This window comes from Arachis ipaensis, chromosome B6 (assembly GCF_059453495.1).
Source record: "Arachis ipaensis isolate K30076 ecotype BB chromosome B6, ASM5945349v1, whole genome shotgun sequence".
NCBI classification, from domain to species: domain Eukaryota; kingdom Viridiplantae; phylum Streptophyta; class Magnoliopsida; order Fabales; family Fabaceae; genus Arachis; species Arachis ipaensis.
This window is the reverse complement of record NC_142441.1, coordinates 62860431-62879639: the sequence shown is the minus strand read 5'-3', so window position 1 is coordinate 62879639 and position 19209 is coordinate 62860431. Positions and strand designations below refer to the sequence as shown.

The 19209-nt window shown below is 39.4% G+C and overlaps 1 non-coding gene and 13 pseudogenes across 1 annotated transcript; all 14 read right to left on the bottom strand.

The window, feature by feature from the left end:
- Positions 1-13: 13 nt before the first annotated feature.
- Positions 14-132, bottom strand: LOC148555856 (5S ribosomal RNA; annotated as a pseudogene).
- Positions 133-311: 179 nt separating this feature from the next.
- LOC148555855 (5S ribosomal RNA) lies at positions 312-430 on the bottom strand (annotated as a pseudogene).
- Positions 431-609: 179 nt separating this feature from the next.
- Positions 610-728, bottom strand: LOC148555854 (5S ribosomal RNA; annotated as a pseudogene).
- A 181-nt stretch (positions 729-909) lies between these two features.
- On the bottom strand, positions 910-1028 carry LOC148555853 (5S ribosomal RNA; annotated as a pseudogene).
- Positions 1029-1211: 183 nt separating this feature from the next.
- On the bottom strand, positions 1212-1330 carry LOC148555852 (5S ribosomal RNA; annotated as a pseudogene).
- Positions 1331-1511: 181 nt separating this feature from the next.
- LOC148555851 (5S ribosomal RNA) lies at positions 1512-1630 on the bottom strand (annotated as a pseudogene).
- A 178-nt stretch (positions 1631-1808) lies between these two features.
- Positions 1809-1927, bottom strand: LOC148555850 (5S ribosomal RNA; annotated as a pseudogene).
- A 181-nt stretch (positions 1928-2108) lies between these two features.
- Positions 2109-2226, bottom strand: LOC148555849 (5S ribosomal RNA; annotated as a pseudogene).
- Positions 2227-5270: 3044 nt separating this feature from the next.
- LOC148555848 (5S ribosomal RNA) lies at positions 5271-5389 on the bottom strand (annotated as a pseudogene).
- Positions 5390-13334: 7945 nt separating this feature from the next.
- Positions 13335-13453, bottom strand: LOC148555847 (5S ribosomal RNA). Its single transcript, XR_015891340.1, has one exon. It is a non-coding gene; the product is annotated as a 5S ribosomal RNA (ribosomal RNA).
- Positions 13454-13613: 160 nt separating this feature from the next.
- On the bottom strand, positions 13614-13732 carry LOC148555846 (5S ribosomal RNA; annotated as a pseudogene).
- A 181-nt stretch (positions 13733-13913) lies between these two features.
- LOC148555845 (5S ribosomal RNA) lies at positions 13914-14032 on the bottom strand (annotated as a pseudogene).
- Positions 14033-14211: 179 nt separating this feature from the next.
- LOC148555844 (5S ribosomal RNA) lies at positions 14212-14330 on the bottom strand (annotated as a pseudogene).
- Positions 14331-14807: 477 nt separating this feature from the next.
- Positions 14808-14926, bottom strand: LOC148555843 (5S ribosomal RNA; annotated as a pseudogene).
- Between the last annotated feature and the right edge of the window lie 4283 nt (positions 14927-19209).

The window sequence follows — 19209 nt, the reverse complement described above, 5'->3', positions numbered from 1 at the left end:
ACATAAAAAAAAAGACGTGCAACACGAGGACTTCCCAGGAGGTCACCCATCCTAGTACCACACTCGCCCAAGCACGCTTAACTACGGAGTTCTGGTGGGATCCGGTGCATTAGTATTGGTATGATCCCACCTATTAAAGTATGTGCACACAGTTATCATAAGCATGTATCGCGACGTAGGGTAAGTCGAGCTGCGAAGCCCTGCAGGGCCCGTGGGAGCTTGCCGAAAATCAGTTCATTAAGGCTCACTATAGCTAAACTATTCGAGATAGCGTCGTTTAAAGAACGAGGGTAAGCATGACGTAAAAAAAAAAGGCACAACACGAGGACTACCCAGTAGGTCACCTATCCTAGTACTACTCTAGCCCAAGCACGCTTAACCACGGAGTTCTGGTGGGATCTGGTGCATTAGTGCTGGTATGATCGCACCTATTAAAGAATGTGCACACAATTATGATAAGCATGTATCGCGACGTAGGGTAAGTTGAGCTGTAAAGCCCTGCAGGGCCCATGAGAGCTTATCGAAAATCAGTTCATTAAGGCTCACTATAGCTAAACTATTCGAGATATCATTTGTTTAAAGAACGAGGGTAAGCACAACGTAAAAAAAAAGGTACAACACGAGGACTTCCCAGTAGGTCACCCATCCTAGTACAAATCTAGCCCAAGCACGCTTAACTACGGAGTTCTGGTGGGATCCGGTGCATTAGTGCTGGTATGATCACACCTATTAAAGTATGTGCACACAATTATCATAAGCATGTATCGCTACATAGGGTAAGTCGAGCTGCGAAGCCCTGCGGGCCCCGTAGGAGCCTGCCGAAAGTCAGGTCATTAAGGTTCGCTTTAGCTAAACTATTTGAGATAGCGTCATTAAAAGAATGAGGGTAAGCATGACGTAAAAAAAAAAGAGGTGCAACACGAGGACTTCCCAAGAGGTCACCCACCCTAGTACCACTCTCGCCGAAGCACGCTTAACTACGGAGTTCTGGTGGGATCCGGTGCATTAGTGCTGGTATGATCGCACCTATTAAAGTATGTGCACACAATTATCATAAGCATGTATCGCTACATAGGGTAAGTCGAGCTGCGAAGCCCTGCGGGCCCCGTAGGAGCCTGCCGAAAGTCAGGTCATTAAGTCTCGCGTTAGCTAATCTATTCGAGATAGCATCATTTAAAGAATTAGGGTAAGCACGACGTAAAAAAAAAAAAGTGGTGCAACATGAGGTCTTCCCAGGAGGTCCCCCATCGTAGTACTACTCTCGCCCAAGCACGCATAACTGCAGAGTTCTAATGGGATCCGGTGCATTAGTGCTGGTATGATCGCACCTATTAAAGTATGCTCATGCAATTGTCATAATCATGTATCGCTACATAGGGTAAGTCGAGCTGCGAAGCCCTGCGGGCCCTGTAGGAGCCTGCCGAAAGTCAGGTCATTAAGCCTCGCTTTAGCTAAAATATTCGAGATAGCGTCGTTTAAAGAACGAGGGTAAGCACGACATAAAAAAAAAAGAGGTGCAACACGAGGACTTCCCAGGAGGTCACCCATCCAAGTACCACTCTCGCCCAAGCACGCTTAACCATGGAGTTCTGGTGGGATCTGGTGCATTAGTGCTGGTATGATCGCACCTATTAAAGTATGTGCATAGAATTATCATAAGCATGTATCGCGACGTAGGGTAAGTCGAGCTGCAAAGCCCTGCAGGGCACATGGGAGCTTGCCGAAAATCAGTTCATTAAGGCTCACTATAGCTAAACTATTCGAGATATCATCGTTTAAATAAGGAGGGTAAGCACGACGTAAAAAAAAAGGTACAACACGAGGACTTCCCAGTAGGTCACCCATCCTAGTACAAATCTAGCCCAAGCACGCTTAACTACGAAGTTCTGGTGGGATCCGGTGCATTAGTGTTGGTATGATCACACCTATTAAAGTATGTGCACACAATTATCATAAGCATGTATCGCTACATAGGGTAAGTTGAGCTGCAAAGCCCTGCGGTCCCCGTAGGAGCCTGCCGAAAGTCAGGTCATTAAGGCTCGCTTTAGCTAAATTATTTGAGATAGCATCGTTTAAAGAACGAGGGTAAGCACGACGTAAAAAAAAAAGAGGTACAACACGAGGACTTCCCAGGAGGTCACCATCCTAGTACCACTCTTGCCGAAGCACGCTTAACTACGGAGTTCTGGTGGGATCCGGTGCATTAGTGCTGGTATGATCGCACCTATTTAAGTAGGTGCACACAATTATCATAAGCATTAATCGCGACGTAGGGTAAGTCGAGCTGCGAAGCCCTGCAAGGCCCGTGGAACTTGCCGAAAATCAGTTCATTAATGCTTACTATAGCTAAACTATTCGAGATAGCGTCGTTTAAAGAACAAGGGTAAGCACTACTTAAAAAAAAAGGGTACAACACGAGGACTTCCCTGGAGGTAACTGAAGAACTGAAGATTGATGGTTTAAAGGTTGTAGTAAACTCTCGTTGCAAGTATAGTTACTAAACCAAGCAATCAACCTTTCTTAGAAACGTTTTGGTTGTCACAAGTAACAAACCCCTTTTAAAATTGATAACCGAGTATTTAAACCTCGGGTCGTCTTCTCAAGGAATTGCAAGGAGGTATGTTCTTATTATTGGTTATGAGTTTGGAAATTGGGGTTTTGGAAGTAAGGAGGGAATATGTTATATGACAAGTAAAATAAAATAATAATAATAAAATCTCTTGGCAAGGTATAAGAATTGGAATTCCTATCCTAGTTATCCTTATCGGCTGTGAAGAGAATTGGGTTTTAATCCCACTTGGTCAGCCTTTATTAAACAAAGGAAGGTTAAGTGGACTGATTAGCTTGATTCTCAAGTCCTAGTCAACTCCTGTGGAGAGACTAGTGTTAGAGCAATCCTAGCTCAAGCAGAATCTGCCAATTTCAATCACTTGCTGAGTTTGATAACTCAAGTACTACCAATCACTTGACCAAAGCCAAAAGGGAGAAAAATATCTAAATTAAATTAAAAGCATCAATATAAATAAAGCAAAGCAATCTTAAATCTGAAAATACCTCGAATTGCATTAACAAAAGAAATTAAATCTGGCATAGGTGTTCATAAATTAAATTGAGAAAATAAATAAAAAGAACCTTGAACCTGGGATCAAGAGTTACTCGTAAAACTAAGAGAAATCCTAATCCTAATCCTAAGAGAGAGGAGAGAACCTCTCTCTCTAAAAACTACATCTAAATCTTAAAATTGTGAATATGAAAAGCTTCCTCCGTGAATGGATGCATTCCCCCACTTTATAGCCTCTAATATGTGTTTTCTGGGCCGCAAACTGGGTCAGAAACAGCCCAGAATTCGCTGGTTGCGAATTCAAACACGCTGATTTTCGCACTGCGACGCGGCCGCATGGAGCATGCGGTCGCGTCGCCTAGCTTCAGGGAAACTATGGCATATTATATATCAAATCGAAGCCCCGGACGTTAGCTTTCCAACGCAACTAAAACCGCGTCATTTGGACCTCTGTAGCTAAAGTTATAGCCGTTTGAGTGCAAAGAGGTTAGGCTGGACAGCTTAGCAGTTTCTCCAACTTCTTATATTCCTTCCACTTTTGCATGCTTCCTTTCTATTCTCTGAGCCATTCCTGCCCTGTAATCTCTGAAAATACTTAACACACATATCAAGGCATCTAATGGTAATAAGAGAGGATTAATTTTTGGTAATTTAAAGCCAAAGAAGCATGTTTTCAATCAAAGCACATAATTAGGAAGGCAAATGTAAAACCATGCAAATAGTATGAATAAGTGGGTAAAGAGTTGATAAAATCCACTTAATTGAGCGATAAACCATAAAATAGTGGTTTATCAACCTCCCCACACTTAAACATTAGCATGTTCTCATGCTAAGCTCAAGAGAAGCTATAAAGATGAAGAGGAATGATAGAGAGTATGAAATGCAACCTACCTATATGAATGCAACTACGTGCAAAATGATTCTACCTTCTTGGTTAAAAGTAAATCAAATTCTCCAAGAATATACATAAATCAAATTTCACTAATTCAAATTATACAATAAAAGACAAGTAAACTTGTAAGAAGATAGCTCATGAAAGCAGGGAACATAGAATTAAGCACTGAACCCTTACTGGTAGTGTATATCACTCTAACTCTCAAGTGTCTAGGGTCAATCACTCTACTCTTCTCTAGTCATGCTTTCTAAAACTTTGTACTTCATCTAACCAATCAACAAATATGTAATGTACCAATGCAAACATCATGAGGTCTTTTCAGGGTTGTAATGGGGCTGAGGTAAAGGTAAAGGATATATGTATGGCCAAGTGAGCTATAATATGAATCTTTAATTATCCTAAGCTCTCACCTAATATACATATACTCTATATACTTTTAAATTCATACATAGCTACCCATAATTCCCACTTTTGTATGATTCCCATACTCATGTACCAAAATTTTGATATTTCTTTACTTTTATCACATATGCATTGATCTTTTTATTAACTTAGCATTGGGATAATTTTGTCCCCTTATTTATTTACTTATTTATTGAATATTTTTTTGGATTTTTCTCTTTTTTTTTTGTAGAGAAATAAACATAACTTATCAATGCACATGGATTTTTTTTTATTTTTTATTTTTTTCTAGTTTTACATGAGTAGGTTCCCAAATTCCCAATATTCAAATAAATTAGAAACATGATACATTCCCTTATTAACCCATGTTCCCACAATTTCCCCACACTTATTTGATGCACAATCTCTATCTTAAGCTAACCAAAGATTCAATTGGGATAATTAATTTGTTTTCCGCTTAAGGCTAGTGATGTGGTAAAATATAGAACAAATGGGGATTAAAAGGCTCAAAGTGGCTGACAAGGGTGATTTAAAGGTTAGGCTTATTTGGGATAAGTGAGCTAAAATCAAACAATGGCCTCAATCATGTGCAAGCATGTAAATATACTAAATAATGGACATATAGAATGGAACAAAGCAAACATTGCAATTATAGAGAAAAAAACACACAAGAATAAATATATTTATGGTTAAATTATGTAACCATATAAATAAGCTCAAAATCTCACAGGTTGTGTGTTCTTTGGCTCATAAACCATGTTCCACATACATAGTGTAAGTTGAGCTGCGAAGCCCTGTGAGCCTCGTAGAACCCTGCCGAAGGTCAGGTCATTAAGGCTCGCTTAAGCTAAACTATTCGAGATAGAGTCATTAAAAGAACGAGGGTAAGCACGACGTAAAAAAAAAAAAAAAGAAGTGCAACACGAGGACTTCCCAGGAGGTCACCAATCGTAGTACTACTCTCGCCCAAGCACACTTAACTGCAGAGTTCTGATGGGATCCGGTACATTAGTGCTGGTATGATCGCACCTATTAAAGTATGCGCATGCAATTGTCATAAGCATGTATGGCTTTATATGGTAAGTCGAGCTGCGAAGCCTTGTGGGCCCCGTAGGAGCCTACCGAAAGTCAGGTCATTAAGGCTCGCTTTAGCTAAACTATTCGAGATAGCGTCGTTGATAAACCACTATTTCATGGTTTATCATGTGCTCAATTGAGTGGTTTTTATTAACTCTTTACCCACTTATTTATATTATTTGCATGGTTTTATATTTCCTTCCTAATTATGTGCTTTGATTGAAAACATGCTTCTTTGGACTTATATTTGCTTATTATTAATCCTCTCTTATTACCATTAGATGCCTTGATATATGTGTTAAGTGTTTTCAGATATTATAAGGCAGGAATGACTTGGAGGATGGGAAGAAAGCATGCAAAAGTGGAAGGAATGCAAGAAGTTGGAGAAATTGCTAAGCTGTCCAGCCTGACCTCTCTGCACTCAAACGACTATAACTTTAGCTACAGAGATCCAAACGACGCGGTTCCACTTGCGTTGGAAAGCTAACGTCCGGGGCTTCGATTTGATATATAATATGCTATAGTTCCTCTGACGCTAGACGACGCGATTGCGTGATCCAGGCAGCCGCGTCGCAGTGACGGAAATCAGCGCATTTGAATTCGAGACCAGCGAATTCTGGGCTGTTTCTGACCCAGTTCTCGGCCCAGAAAACACAGATTAGAGTCTATAAAGTGGAGGAATGCATCCATTCATAAGAACGCTTCCATAATTCACTTTTCAGGTAGTTTTTAGAGGGAGAGGTTCTCTCCTCTCTCTTAGGATTTAGGATTAGGATTCCTCTTAAAGGAATTAGGATGTATTATTATTTAAACTTTATTATTTCAACTTCTTCCCAGGTTCAATGTTCTTTTTATTTCTTTTCTCAATTTTATTTATGACTCTCTATGTTTAGATTGATTTTCTATTTAATATATCTTGAGGTATTTCAGACTTATGATTGCTCCTTTTTATTATATAAATAATTTGGATTTTTTCCTTTTGGCTTTGGTTGATTTATTGGTAACGCTTAAGCTGTCAAATAAAGCAGTGGTTGAAATTGGGAGTTGCTCCAATAACTCTAGTCTTTCCATAGGAATTGACTAGGACCTGAGGATTAAGCTAATTAATCCACTTGATCTACCTTCATAGTTAGAGGTTAACAAAGTGGGATTAAAACCCAATTCTCATCGCAATTGACAAGGATAGGACTTCCAGTTCTTCATACCTTGCCAAGAGTTTATTTTATTATTATTATTTTAATTTATTTATCATTCAACATATTCCCACCTTACTTCCTAACCCCCAATTTACAAACTTATAACCAATAATAAGAACATACCTCCCTGTAATTCCTTGAGAAGACGACCCGAGGTTCAAATACTCGGTTATCAATTTTAAAAGGGGTTTGTTACTTGTGACAACCAAAACGTTTGTACGAAGGGATTTTTGTCGGTTTAGAGACTATATCTACAACGCGACTGTTTTTATGACATTCTTTACTGGCAAAAATCCTAACGTCAAAATGGCGCCGTTGCCGGAGAATTGCAAACGTGTGCCTTATTATTGGTTATTGTAAATATTTTTTTTGATTTTTGCTTGTTTATTTGTTTTTATTTTTATTTTTGCTTTTTCATAAATTAAGAGGTTATTTGTTTTTATTTAGTTATAAAAATTTTTTTTTTTAAATTTGTTCTTAGTGTTCATCTTGATCTTCAAGTTGTTCTTCGCGTTCATCTTGACCTTCAAGCTGTTCTTAGTTGTTTTCTTCGTTTTGATCTAAAAATTTGAAATTTGGTGTCATTTTATTGTTTTTCTCTTTCCTCATTAAATTCAAAAATATTTTTAATTAATTTTTTCGAAAAAAAAAATTTCAGATTTTTATTTTTAAAATTTTTATCTTATCTTATCTTATTTCAAAAATCAAATTTCAAAAATTCAAATTTCAAAAATTTAAAATTCAAATTTCAAAATTTAAATAACCTTTTAATTTAAATTTGTTTTTATTTTTTTTATTTGTTACTATGAACTCTCACCCCTTTGGCTATGAGCCTGGTTACAATAATGTTGCAGGAAGAAGAAATTACAATGAGAACAGGCATCAAGGTTGGAACAATCAAAGATGGGAGGAGCCACAAGGATTTGATCAACCCTCATGGCAACAACCACCTCCAATGGACTATCAACAACCACCACCATATGCCTATGAACCCTTTCCTCAACATGACTTTGGACCACCATACTCACAAGCCCCTTTCCGCCATTCACCTCCATATGACCCTAACCCTCAACCACCATACCAACCACCTTATGAGCCATATGAACCTTATATAGAACCACCCCAATTCCAATCCAATCACTCCCAACCACCACCACTTTCTTTTGTATCATGTCCAAGTCCGGCAACCCGAGAAGCAGAGGATCGCCTAAGGGAAACAGTAATTAAATTTAAGTCAACCGTTCAACAACTAGGGCAAGTATTAATTCAATGGGCTTCTAGACGCTTAAATACACAAGGATCAGCCACAACCCCATGTGGACAGTCTAGTGAAGAGCATAGCATGAAGGAGATACCAGAAACCCCAGTGGACAAGACAGAGAATGAATTCGTACTAGAACAAGTAGAAGAAGCTGTCATTGTTCAAGAAGAAGAAGAAGTGGTTGAAGACTTAGGAGATGCAGAACCTCCATGGGAAAGTCCAGTCATAGAGCCTCCTTCCGAGATGGTTGAAATTGATGCTGAGGAGGGTGTACAACCTCCAAAGCATATCATAGTTGAAGACTTGGAAGAGGTTGATCAAGAGATGGAGATTCAAGAAGAAGAAGCACAACCTCTCATGCCCTTGGAAAGCAATGAAGAGGAGATTGAATTGAAAGAGAGCTACCAAGAGGAAGAGGTTGAAATTGAAGAAGCTTGCAAAGAAGTGGTAGTTATCAGAAAAGAGCACAAGGGAGTGGAGCTTGCAATTTCATTAAAAATACCTCCCCCTAAGTTGCCATCATCCTTCACAACATTCAAGTGGGTAAAATTCATATCCCATAGCTTTCTAATCCCACTTGAATATGGGCTACTGGAGACGGATGGTCAACTTAGAGCTCTTTGTGGCATTAAGAGTAAGAGGAAGATAGCCAGTGATAAGAATTGTCAAGCAAGGTTCAACATGGTTGTGTGCTCAAAGTTTAAATGCAAAGGTTGGTGTAAAGCTCAACTGAATGGGTCTAGGACGCTGTTTGGTAGCTACAGTGAGAATTCAAATCACTTATCACCCAGTTGGAAAAATACAGATCCCGACATGGATGGGTGTAAAAGCAAGATTTGGGATCCTGGAATCTGCTCTGACACTTGTTACCCCGGGAGCCTAAGAATCTGTTTGAAGCTTCTTAAGGTCTTTACATGTTTAGTTTGGGACCCCGGAGGTTACTGGAATCACAAACACTGGTGGAGATTCCTGGATGAATTCAAGCATAAGCCACCATAACAGGAAGCTCATCAAATGTCCAACTTAAGGACTTTAACTAAAAGTGCAAGGTGGGAGACAACCCACCATGGTATGATCGTCCTTTTTCATTTTTATTTAGTTTTATTTGTTTTTAAATTTTATTTTATTTTGTTATATTGAACCTAAAGTTTTGCATCACATTCATATTAACACTGCATTCTGCATTTTTCAGATTACAAAAAAAATAGAGAAGGAGAGCGAGCACGCAACGCGACCGCATCAGCGACGCGTCCGCGTCGCAAGGAGATGGGAGACAATATTAATATAAACAGAAAGTTTCGCAGGAGCAGCGCTGGAGGCGTGCTAATGGCATAAATCACCCCACGCGACCGCGTCGCTGACGCGACCGTGTCATATGGGAATAATGGCCTCCCACGCGACCGCGTCACCCACGCGGCCGCGTGACCTGAAATCGGCGTAAAAAGGGTGTATGGCAGAAAGTTGAGCTGGAATTGGGCTGGACCCGTGCTAGTAGCACAAGCCCTGCCACGCGAATGCGTCACCCACACATCCGCGTCATATTGGAAATAAGGCCACCCGCGCGATCACGTCGACCACGCGATCGCGTCACCCTAGATTTTGGCAATACTGAGAGTTGAACAGAAAGTTGTGCGACCGCGAGGCTGCACTCGCGCCACTAGCACAAATCAAGTCACGCGATCGTGTGCCCCACGCGTCCGCGTCACCCAACCTTATCACGCACCACGCGGCCGCGTCACCCACGCGACCGCGTCGCCAGCGTCGCACAACCTATCCAGATTGGTGCCAATTTTCTTATCTTCTCTTTTCTAATCCTAATTTCTTCCTTCTCTCTCCTTTCTCACTTTCTTTTTCTTCTTCTCATCCCTTTTCCCTCTCATTTTATTTTACTTCATTTATTTGCATATTTCATTCATTGCATTATTCTCATTGGTGTTGGAGTTTTATTTGGATAAGTGCCTTATTTTATTTGAGCACGTGGCTACTCGGAGAAGAGATTTGACAATTGACATTTACTTATGGCTCTCATATACATTTGGATTACATTATTTTCATCCCTATTTTAACTTGCACGCCCAATGTATTTGGGATTATCATTCACAATTGTCATCATTACACATGCTCTTTAATTTGGCACATTTATTACTTGATGCTTGAGCTATGCTTCTCATGCCTATTATTTGCATGTTTTTACCCTCTTGCATCTAATTATTTTGAATTGCCCTTTTTAATCTTTATTGTTGTCTTCCCTACATGTTGTAGTTACCATGTAGATGGACTATCATCTTTCCTTTGGCATTCCTTATCACTTGGAATTTCCTCCCTTCCGGTCTTAGTTTTCTATATTTCACACTCTTCCTTTTTCTTCTTCCTTAGGCATGGGTACCAAGAAAGGAAAAAATAAGGCCACTGACAAGACACCAGTAAGGAAAGGAACCAAGAGATCTCCAACTAAGGCGCCTCCATCTACAAGCGTCAGTTGGAGTAACCCGTCCACCTGCACATCTCAGCATGCACCGAGGACGGTGCAATCTTTAAGTGTGGGGAGGTCAATACCGATCTCCATGGGTTAGTACTTTCTTGTCTCAAACACCAATGTTTAAATTTTCTTTGTAGATTAGTTGTTGCATTTGCATGTTTGTTTGATTTTTGCATATTTTACCACTTGGTTGAAGTAATATTTTCTTTTTCAAGAAACCTTTTAGAGCATTTCACTAATTTGAATAAAATTTAATATTACACTTGTTTGAAGAAACATTATACTGGAACATGGTTTAGAGCTCGAACACACAAAACCTGTGAGATTTTTGAGCCTATTTGAATTGGTTGTATTTTACCAACCAATATTTTATTTTTGATGTGTATTTTTCTCTCTAAAATTGTGATCTTTGTCTTGCTTAATTCTATATTTCCATGGTTTAATGTATGCATGCACTTACATGATTGAGGCCTTTGTTTCACTAAGCTTACATACCCATATGGCCTTACCTTTCATTATCCCTTGTAAACCAATGTTGAGCCTATTTTACCCTTTGTTCTTTACTTTAGCTCATCACTAACTCTAAGCGAAAAAACAATAATGTCCTTAATTTGAATCCTTAGTTAGCTTAGACTAATGAAAATGCTTATGATTTAAGTGTGGGAAAAGTGGGTTTGAAAATGTTTGGTTTAAGAATTGGGTGTTATATATCTTTATGAAAATGTGAAAGAAATAGGACATGTTCATGCATTCAATAAATTAATCATATGCATTGAGAAAAATAAAAGAAAAAAAAATAATAATAAAAAAAAAGAAGAAATAGAAGAAAAAGAGAGAGAAAAAGAAAAGAAAAAGAGAAATTAATAAAAGGGGACAAAATGCCCCAAAGTAAGTAGTGAAAGCAATGCATATGAGTTGTACTTGAAATTAGAATGCATGAATATGTGGAAAACATGGTTAATGGATGGTTAGATGTTGTATTATGATTACATGGATTGTTTAAGTTAGTGGGAAAAGTTTAAGTTAATTAAGGATTCAGATTTTAGTCCACTTGACCAAATACAATCCTACCTTGACCCTAATCCCATTACAACCCTTAAAAGACCTCCTGATTTGTGTATTTATGCATTAAATTTATGTTGATTGTTAGATGAAGAGCAAGACTTACAAAGCAAGGTTAGTAGAGAATCGAGAGAATCGAACCTAAAACACTTGAGTGATTAGAGTGTATACACTACCAGTGAGGGTTCGATGCTCAATTCCTTGTTCCCTGCTTTCATGAGCTATTTTCTTCTTGCAAGTCTATTTGTACTTCATTTTTATGATTTGAATTAGTGAAATCCAGTTCATATTTATTCTTGGAGAACTTATTTACTCTTAACCAAGTAAGTAAAAGCATTTAGCATGTAGTTGCATTCATAGGTTACATTTCATACATTCTACCATTCCTCTTCATTTCTTTATAGCTTCTCTTGAGCTTAGCATGAGGACATGCTAGTGTTTAAGTGTGGGGAGATTGATAAACCACTATTTCATGGTTTATCTTGTGCTCAATTGAGTGGTTTTTATTAACTCTTTACCCACTTATTCATACTATTTGCATGATTTTATATTTCCTTCCTAATTATGTGCTTTGATTGAAAACATGCTTCTTTGGACTTATATTTGCTTATTATTAATCCTCTCTTATTACCATTAGATGCCTTGATATATGTGTTAAGTGTTTTCAGATATTATAAGGTAGGAATGGCTTGGAGGATGGGAAGAAAGCATGCAAAAGTGGAAGGAATGCAAGAAGTTGGAGAAATTGCTAAGCTGTCCAGCCTGACCTCTCTGCACTCAAACAGCTATAACTTTAGCTACAGAGGTTCAAATGACGCGGTTCTAGTTGCGTTGGAAAGCTAACGTCCGGGGCTTCGATTTTATATATAATATGATATAGTTCCCCTGATGCTAGACGACGCAACCGCGTGATCCATGCGGCCGCGTCGCAGCGACGGAAATTAGCGCATTTGAATTCGAGACCAGCGAATTCTGGGCTGTTTTTGACCCAGTTCTCGGCCCAGAAAACATAGATTAGAGTCTATAAAGTGGAGGAATGCATCCATTAATAAGAGCGCTTCCATAATTCACTTTTCATGTAGTTTTTAGAGGGAGAGGTTCTCTCCTCTCTCTTGGGATTTAGGATTAGGATTCCTCTTAAAGGAATTAAGATGTATTATTATTTCAACTTTATTATTTCAACTTCTTCCCAGGTTCAATGTTCTTTTTATTTCTTTTCTCAATTTTGTTTATGACTCTCTATGTTTAGATTGATTTTCTATTTAATATATATCTTGAGGTATTTCAGACTTATGATTGCTCCTTTTTATTATATAAATAATTTGGATTTTTCTCTTTTGGCTTTGGTTGATTTATTGGTAACGCTTGAGCTGTCAAATAAAGCAGTGGTTGAAATTGGGAGTTGCTCCAATAACTCTAGTCTTTCCGTAGGAATTGACTAGGACCTGAGGATTAAGCTAATTAATCCACTTGATCTACCTTCATAGTTAGAGGTTAACAAAGTGGGATTAAAACCCAATTCTCATCGCAATTGACAAGGATAGGACTTCCAGTTCTTCATACCTTGCCAAGAGTTTATTTTATTATTATTATTTTAATTTATTTATCATTCAACATATTCCCACCTTACTTCCTAACCCCCAATTTACAAACTTATAACCAATAATAAGAACATACCTCCCTGCAATTCCTTGAGAAGACGATCCGAGGTTCAAATACTCGGTTATCAATTTTAAAAGGGGTTTGTTACTTGTGACAACCAAAACATTTGTACGAAGGGATTTTTGTCGGTTTAGAGACTATATCTACAACGTGACTGTTTTTATGACATTCTTTACTGGCAAAAATCCTAACGTCAGTCGTTTAAAGAAAGAGGGTAAGCACGACGTAAAAAAAAAAAAAAGGTGCAACACGAGGACTTCCCAGGAGGTCACCCATCCTAGTACCACTCTCGCCCAAGCACGCTTAACTACGGAGTTCTGGTGGGATCCAGTGCATTAGTGCTGGTATGATCGCACCTATTAAAATAAGCATGTATCGCGACGTGGGGTAAGTCGAGTTGCGAAGCCCTGCAAGGCCCGTGGGAGCTTGCCGAAAATCAGTTCATTAAGGCTCACTATAGCTAAACTATTCGAGATAGCGTCGTTTAAAGAACAAGGGTAAGTACGACGTAAAAAAAAAAGGTACAACACGAGGACTTCCCTGGAGGTAACCCATCCTAGTACTACTCTCGCCTAAGCATGTTTACCTACGGAGTTCTGGTGGGATCCGGTGCATTAGTGCTGGTATGATCACACCAATTAATGTATGTGCACACAATTATCATAAGCATGTATCGCTACATAGGGTAAGTCGAGCTGCGAAACCCTGCATGCCTCATAAGACCCTGCCGAAAGTCAGGTCATTAAGGCTCTCTTCAGCTAAACTATTCGAGATAGCGTCGTTTAAAGAATGAGGGTAAGCACGACGTAAAAAAAAAAGAGGTGCAACACAAGGACTTCCCAGGAGGTCACCTATCCTAGTACCACTCTCGCCCAAGCACGCTTAACTACGTAGTTCTGGTGGGATCCGGTGCATTAGTGCTGGTATGATCGCACCTATTAAAGTATGTGCACACAATTATCATAAGTGTGTATCGCGACGTACGGTAAGTCGAGTTGCGAAGCCCTACAAGGCCCGTGGGAGCTTGCCGAAAATCAGTTCATTAAGGCTCACTATAGCTAAACTATTCAAGATAGCGTCGTTTAAAGAACAAGGGTAAGCACGACGTGAAAAACAAAGGTACAACACGAGGACTTCCCTGGAGGTAACCCATCCTAGTACTACTCTCGCCTAAGCACGTTTAACTACGGAGTTCTGGTGGGATCCGGTGCATTTGTGCTGGTATGATCACACCAATTAATGTATGTGCACACAATTATCATAAGCATGTATCGCTACATAGGGTAAGTCGAGCTGCGAAACCCTGCGGGCCTCGTAGGACCCTGCCGAAAGTCAGGTCATTAAGGCTCGCTTTAGCTAAACTATTCGAGATTGCATCGTTTAAAGAACGAGGGTAAGCACGATGTAAAAAAAAAGGTACAACACGAAGACTTCCTTGGAGGTAACTAATCCTAGTACTACTCTCGCTTAAGCACGTTTAACTACGGAGTTCTGGTGGGATCCGGTGCATTAGTGCTGGTATGATCACACCAATTAATGTATGTGCACACAATTATCATAAGCATGTATCGCTACACAGGGTAAGTCGAGCTGCGAAACCCTGCGGGTCTCGTAGGACCCTGCCGAAAGTCAGGTCATTAAGGCTCGCTTTAGCTAAACTATTCGAGATAGCATCGTTTAAAGAACGAGGGTAAGCACGACGTAAAAAAAAAAAGTTACAACACGAGGACTTCCCTGGAGGTAACCCATCCTAGTACTACTCTCGCCTAAGCACGTTTAACTATGGAGTTCTGGTGGGATCCGGTGCATTAGTGCTGGTATGATCACACCAATTAATGTATGTGCACACAATTATCATAAGCATGTATCGCTACATAGGGTAAGTCGAGCTGCGAAGCCCTGCAGGCCTCGTAGGACCCTACCGAAAGTCAGGTCATTAAGGCTCGCTTTAGCTAAACTATTCGAGATAGCGTCGTTAAAAGAACGAGGGTAAGCACGACGTAAAAAAAAGGTACAACACTGGTGCACGAATTGTGAATCACACTTTTCACAACTCGTACCACTAACCAGCAAGTGCACTCGGTCATCCAAGTAATACCTTACGTGAGTAACGGTCGATCCCACGGAGATTGTTGGTTTGAAGCAAGCTATGGTTATCTTGCAACTCTTAGTCAGGATATTAATTTGTGGTTATCAGTTGACTTGCAAATGAACAAGAGAGCATGAAGTTTTTGGTTACTTGTTATGCAGTAATGGAGAATATGTTGGGGTTTTGGAGATGCTTTGTCTTCTAAATTTCAATTTTTCTCTTGTATTCCTCTTCCCTCGTGCATGCAAAAGTGCAAAGTTCCTTCCATGGCAAGCTGTGTGTTGGTGGATCACCGTTGCCAATGACTACCATCCGTCTTCTCAGTGTAAAGGGTCCACGTGCGTTGTCACTACACGGCTAATCATATGTCGGTTCCCACTCATGCTGGAATAGGATCCATTGATCCTTTTGTGTTTGTCACTACGCCCAACACTCGCGAGTTTGAAGCTCGTCACAGCCATCCAATGCCAGAATCCTACTCGGGATACCACAGACAAGGTTTAGACTTTCCGGATTCTCATGGATGCTGCCATCAATCTAGCTTATACCACAAAGATTCTGATTAAGGAATCTAAGAGATACTCATTCAATCTGATGTAGAACTGAGGTGGTTGTCAGACACACGTTCATGGATTGAGGAAGGTGATGAGTGTCACGGATCATCACCTTCTCTATAATTAAGCACGAATGAATATCTTAGATAGGAACACGCATGTTTGAATGGAAAACAGAAATAGTTGCATTAATTCATCGAAACACAGCAGAGCTCCTCACCCCCAACAATGGAGTTTAGAGACTCATGCCGTCAGAGATTACAAAGTTCAGATCTAAAATGTCATGAGGTACAAAATAAATCTCTAAAAGTTGTTTAAATACTAAACTAGTAACCTAGGTTTACAGAAAATGAGTGAACTATGATAGATAGTGCAGAAATCCACTTCTAGGGTCCACTTGGTGTGTGCTACGACTGAAACTTAAGCTTCTCACGTGCCTGGGCTGTTTTCGGCGTTCAACGCCAGGTTGTAACCTGTTTCTGGCGTTGAGCTCCAACTTGTAACCTGTTTCTGGCGCTGGACGCCAGACTGCAACATGGAACTGGCGTTGAACGTCAGTTTATGTCGTCTATCCTGGAGCAAAGTATGGACTATTATATATTGCTAGAAATCCCTGGATGTCTACTTTCCAACGCAATTGGAAGTGCGCCAATTGGACTCTTGTAGCTCCAGAAAATTCATTCCGTGTGTTGAGAGGTCAGAATCCAACAGTATCAGCAGTCCTTTTTAAGCCTGAATCAGATTTTTGCTTAGCTCCCTCAATTTCAGCCAGAAAATACCTGAAATTATAGAAAAACACACAAACTCATAGTAAAGTCCAGAAATATGAATTTTGCCTAAAAACTAATGAAAATATACTAAAACCTAACCAAATAATACTAAAAATTATATGAAATTAACCCCAAAAAGCGTATAAAATATCCGCTCATCACAACACCAAACTTAAACGGTTGCTTGTCCCCAAGAAACTAGACAAATAAAATAGAATACAAATAAGTCACAAAGTAATAATATCTCAGAGTTCTTGAGTGAAGCTCAGATTCTAATTAGATGAGCGGGACTAGTAGCTTTTTGCTTCCGAACAATTTTGGCATTTCACTTTATCCATTGAAGCTCAGAATGATTGGCATCTATAGGAACTCAGAATTCAGATAATGTTATTGATTCTCCTAGTTCAGTATGTTGATTCTTGAACACAGCTACTTTATGAGTCTTGGCCGTGGCCCTAAGCACTTTGTTTTCCAGTATTACCACCGGATACATAAATGCCACAGACACATAATTGGGTGAACCTTTTCAGATTGTGACTCAGCTTTGCTAAAGTCCCTAATTAGAGGTGTCCAGAGTTCTTAAGCACACTCTTCTTTTTGCTTTGGACCTTGACTTTAACCGCTCAGTCTCAAGTTTTCACTTGACACCTTCACGCCACAAGCACATGGTTAGGGACAGCTTGGTTTAGCCGCTTAGACCAGGATTTGATTCCCTTAGGTCCTCCTATCCACTGATGCTCAAAGCCTTGGGTCCTTTTCATTACCCTTGCCTTTTGGTTTTAAGGGCTATTGGCTTTTTCTGCTTGCTTTTTTTTTTTGCAAGCTTTGTATTCACTGCTTTTTCTTGCTTCAAGAATCATTTTTATGATTTTTCAGATTATCAATAACATGTCTCATGTTCATCATTCTCTCAAGAGCCAACATATTTAACATTCAAGAACATCAAATTCGAAAGACATATGCTCTGTTCAGGCATTCATTCAGAAGGCAGAAAGCATTGCCACCACATGTAAACAATTAGAATTTGTTTTATAAAAATTCGAAAACTATTGCCTCCTTATTCTAAAGAAAATCTTCTATTTTATTCATGTTTAATGATGATGAGAAAAATAAATTATAGCTTAATTGGAGATAAAATAACTACTAATTACTACTATAACTTCTAAGGTAAAACTCAAATAAGAGCAATTATCACAGAGTTAAGGCTATGATTAGAACTCAACAACCTTGAGTTTGGGATGTGGATGTTCCTCTAGTCTGTGGGGTGCTTGGTCCTTCAAGAGATAACTTCTGACGTTTCAATTCCTTTAATTCACGCCCTTGCTCTTCTTGTTCCCTGAGCAGTTTGCAGAGCATACTATTTTGATTTTGCTGTTCTTCCTTTATTTGGTCCATAGATTCTTGCAACTTGGTAACAGATGCTTCCAACTATTCCCAATATTCAAATTGAGGGACTTCCGAGAGAAATTCTTGCGCCCTCCTCTTGATGGGGTCATCCTGCACTTGTTGTTTTTCTATTGTGGTTTTAGTGATTGGTAGCTCCACTGAGATGTATTCCGTTATTCCCATCCTTACTCCAGCATCTTTGCAGAGCATAGAGATTAGGCTTGGATAAGCCAACCTGACATCTTTGGAGTTCTTGTTTGCAAGTATGTAAAATTCAGATGGAATCAGTTGATGAACTTCCACTTCTTTTCCCAACATAATGCAATGGATCATCATTGCTCTTTTAACGGTGACTTCAGAACGGTTGCTAGTGGGCAATATAGAACGCCCAATGAAGTCCAGCCATCCTCTGGCGACTGGTTTGAGATATTCTCTTTTGAGTTGATTTGGGACACCCTTGCTGCTGGTGGTCCACCTAGCTCCAGGGATGCATATATCCTCTAGAATCTTATCCGGACCCTTGTTTGTTCTCATCATTCTCCTATTGAAGGAGTCTGGGTCATCTTTCAGCTGAGGTAGCTTAAAGATCTCCCTGATTTTGTCAAGGTGGATGTGAACAACTTTTCCTCTGACCACAGTCTGATAGTCATAGAGGGCAGTTCTAGATATTCTCTGCCTGTCTGTTTGCCACAGATTAGCGTAGAACTCCTGAACCATAATCCTTCCCACTTTTGTTTCAGGATTAGCTAGGACTTTCCAGTTCCTGTTTCGAATCTGCTCTTGGATCTCCAGATATTCATCTTCTTTCAGATCGAACCTGACTTCCAGGATGATCTTAGACCCATTATTTTGTAGTAATGGTCTGAATGTTCTTTTGTTAAGAACTTCCCTTGATTCCAAAGTGGTTTTGGAATACTCTCTTTCTTGCCTCTTGGAGTGGGTTGTTTTCCTTTAGGAGCCATGATCTTAGTGGGTATAGTTTAGTGATCACGGATAAACACACCAAACTTAGAGGTTTGCTTGTCCTCAAGCAAAAGAAAAGAAAGGAGAGGGATAGAAGGAGATCTAGTGTCGAATGGTGGATGAGAGGAGGGAGGCCGAATGTGGATTTAAAAGGGATGGGGGGGTGGGTTTTCAAATTTTTTTTATAAAAAAAAAGATAAGATAGAAGATATGATTTATAAAAAATAGGTATGATATGAAAAGATGTGATTTAAAATTGAAAAGATATGAAAGATATTTGAAAAGGATAAATTTGGATTTTGAAAAAGATAATGTGGAGATTTGAAAAAGATATTGATAAGTTGAAAAGATT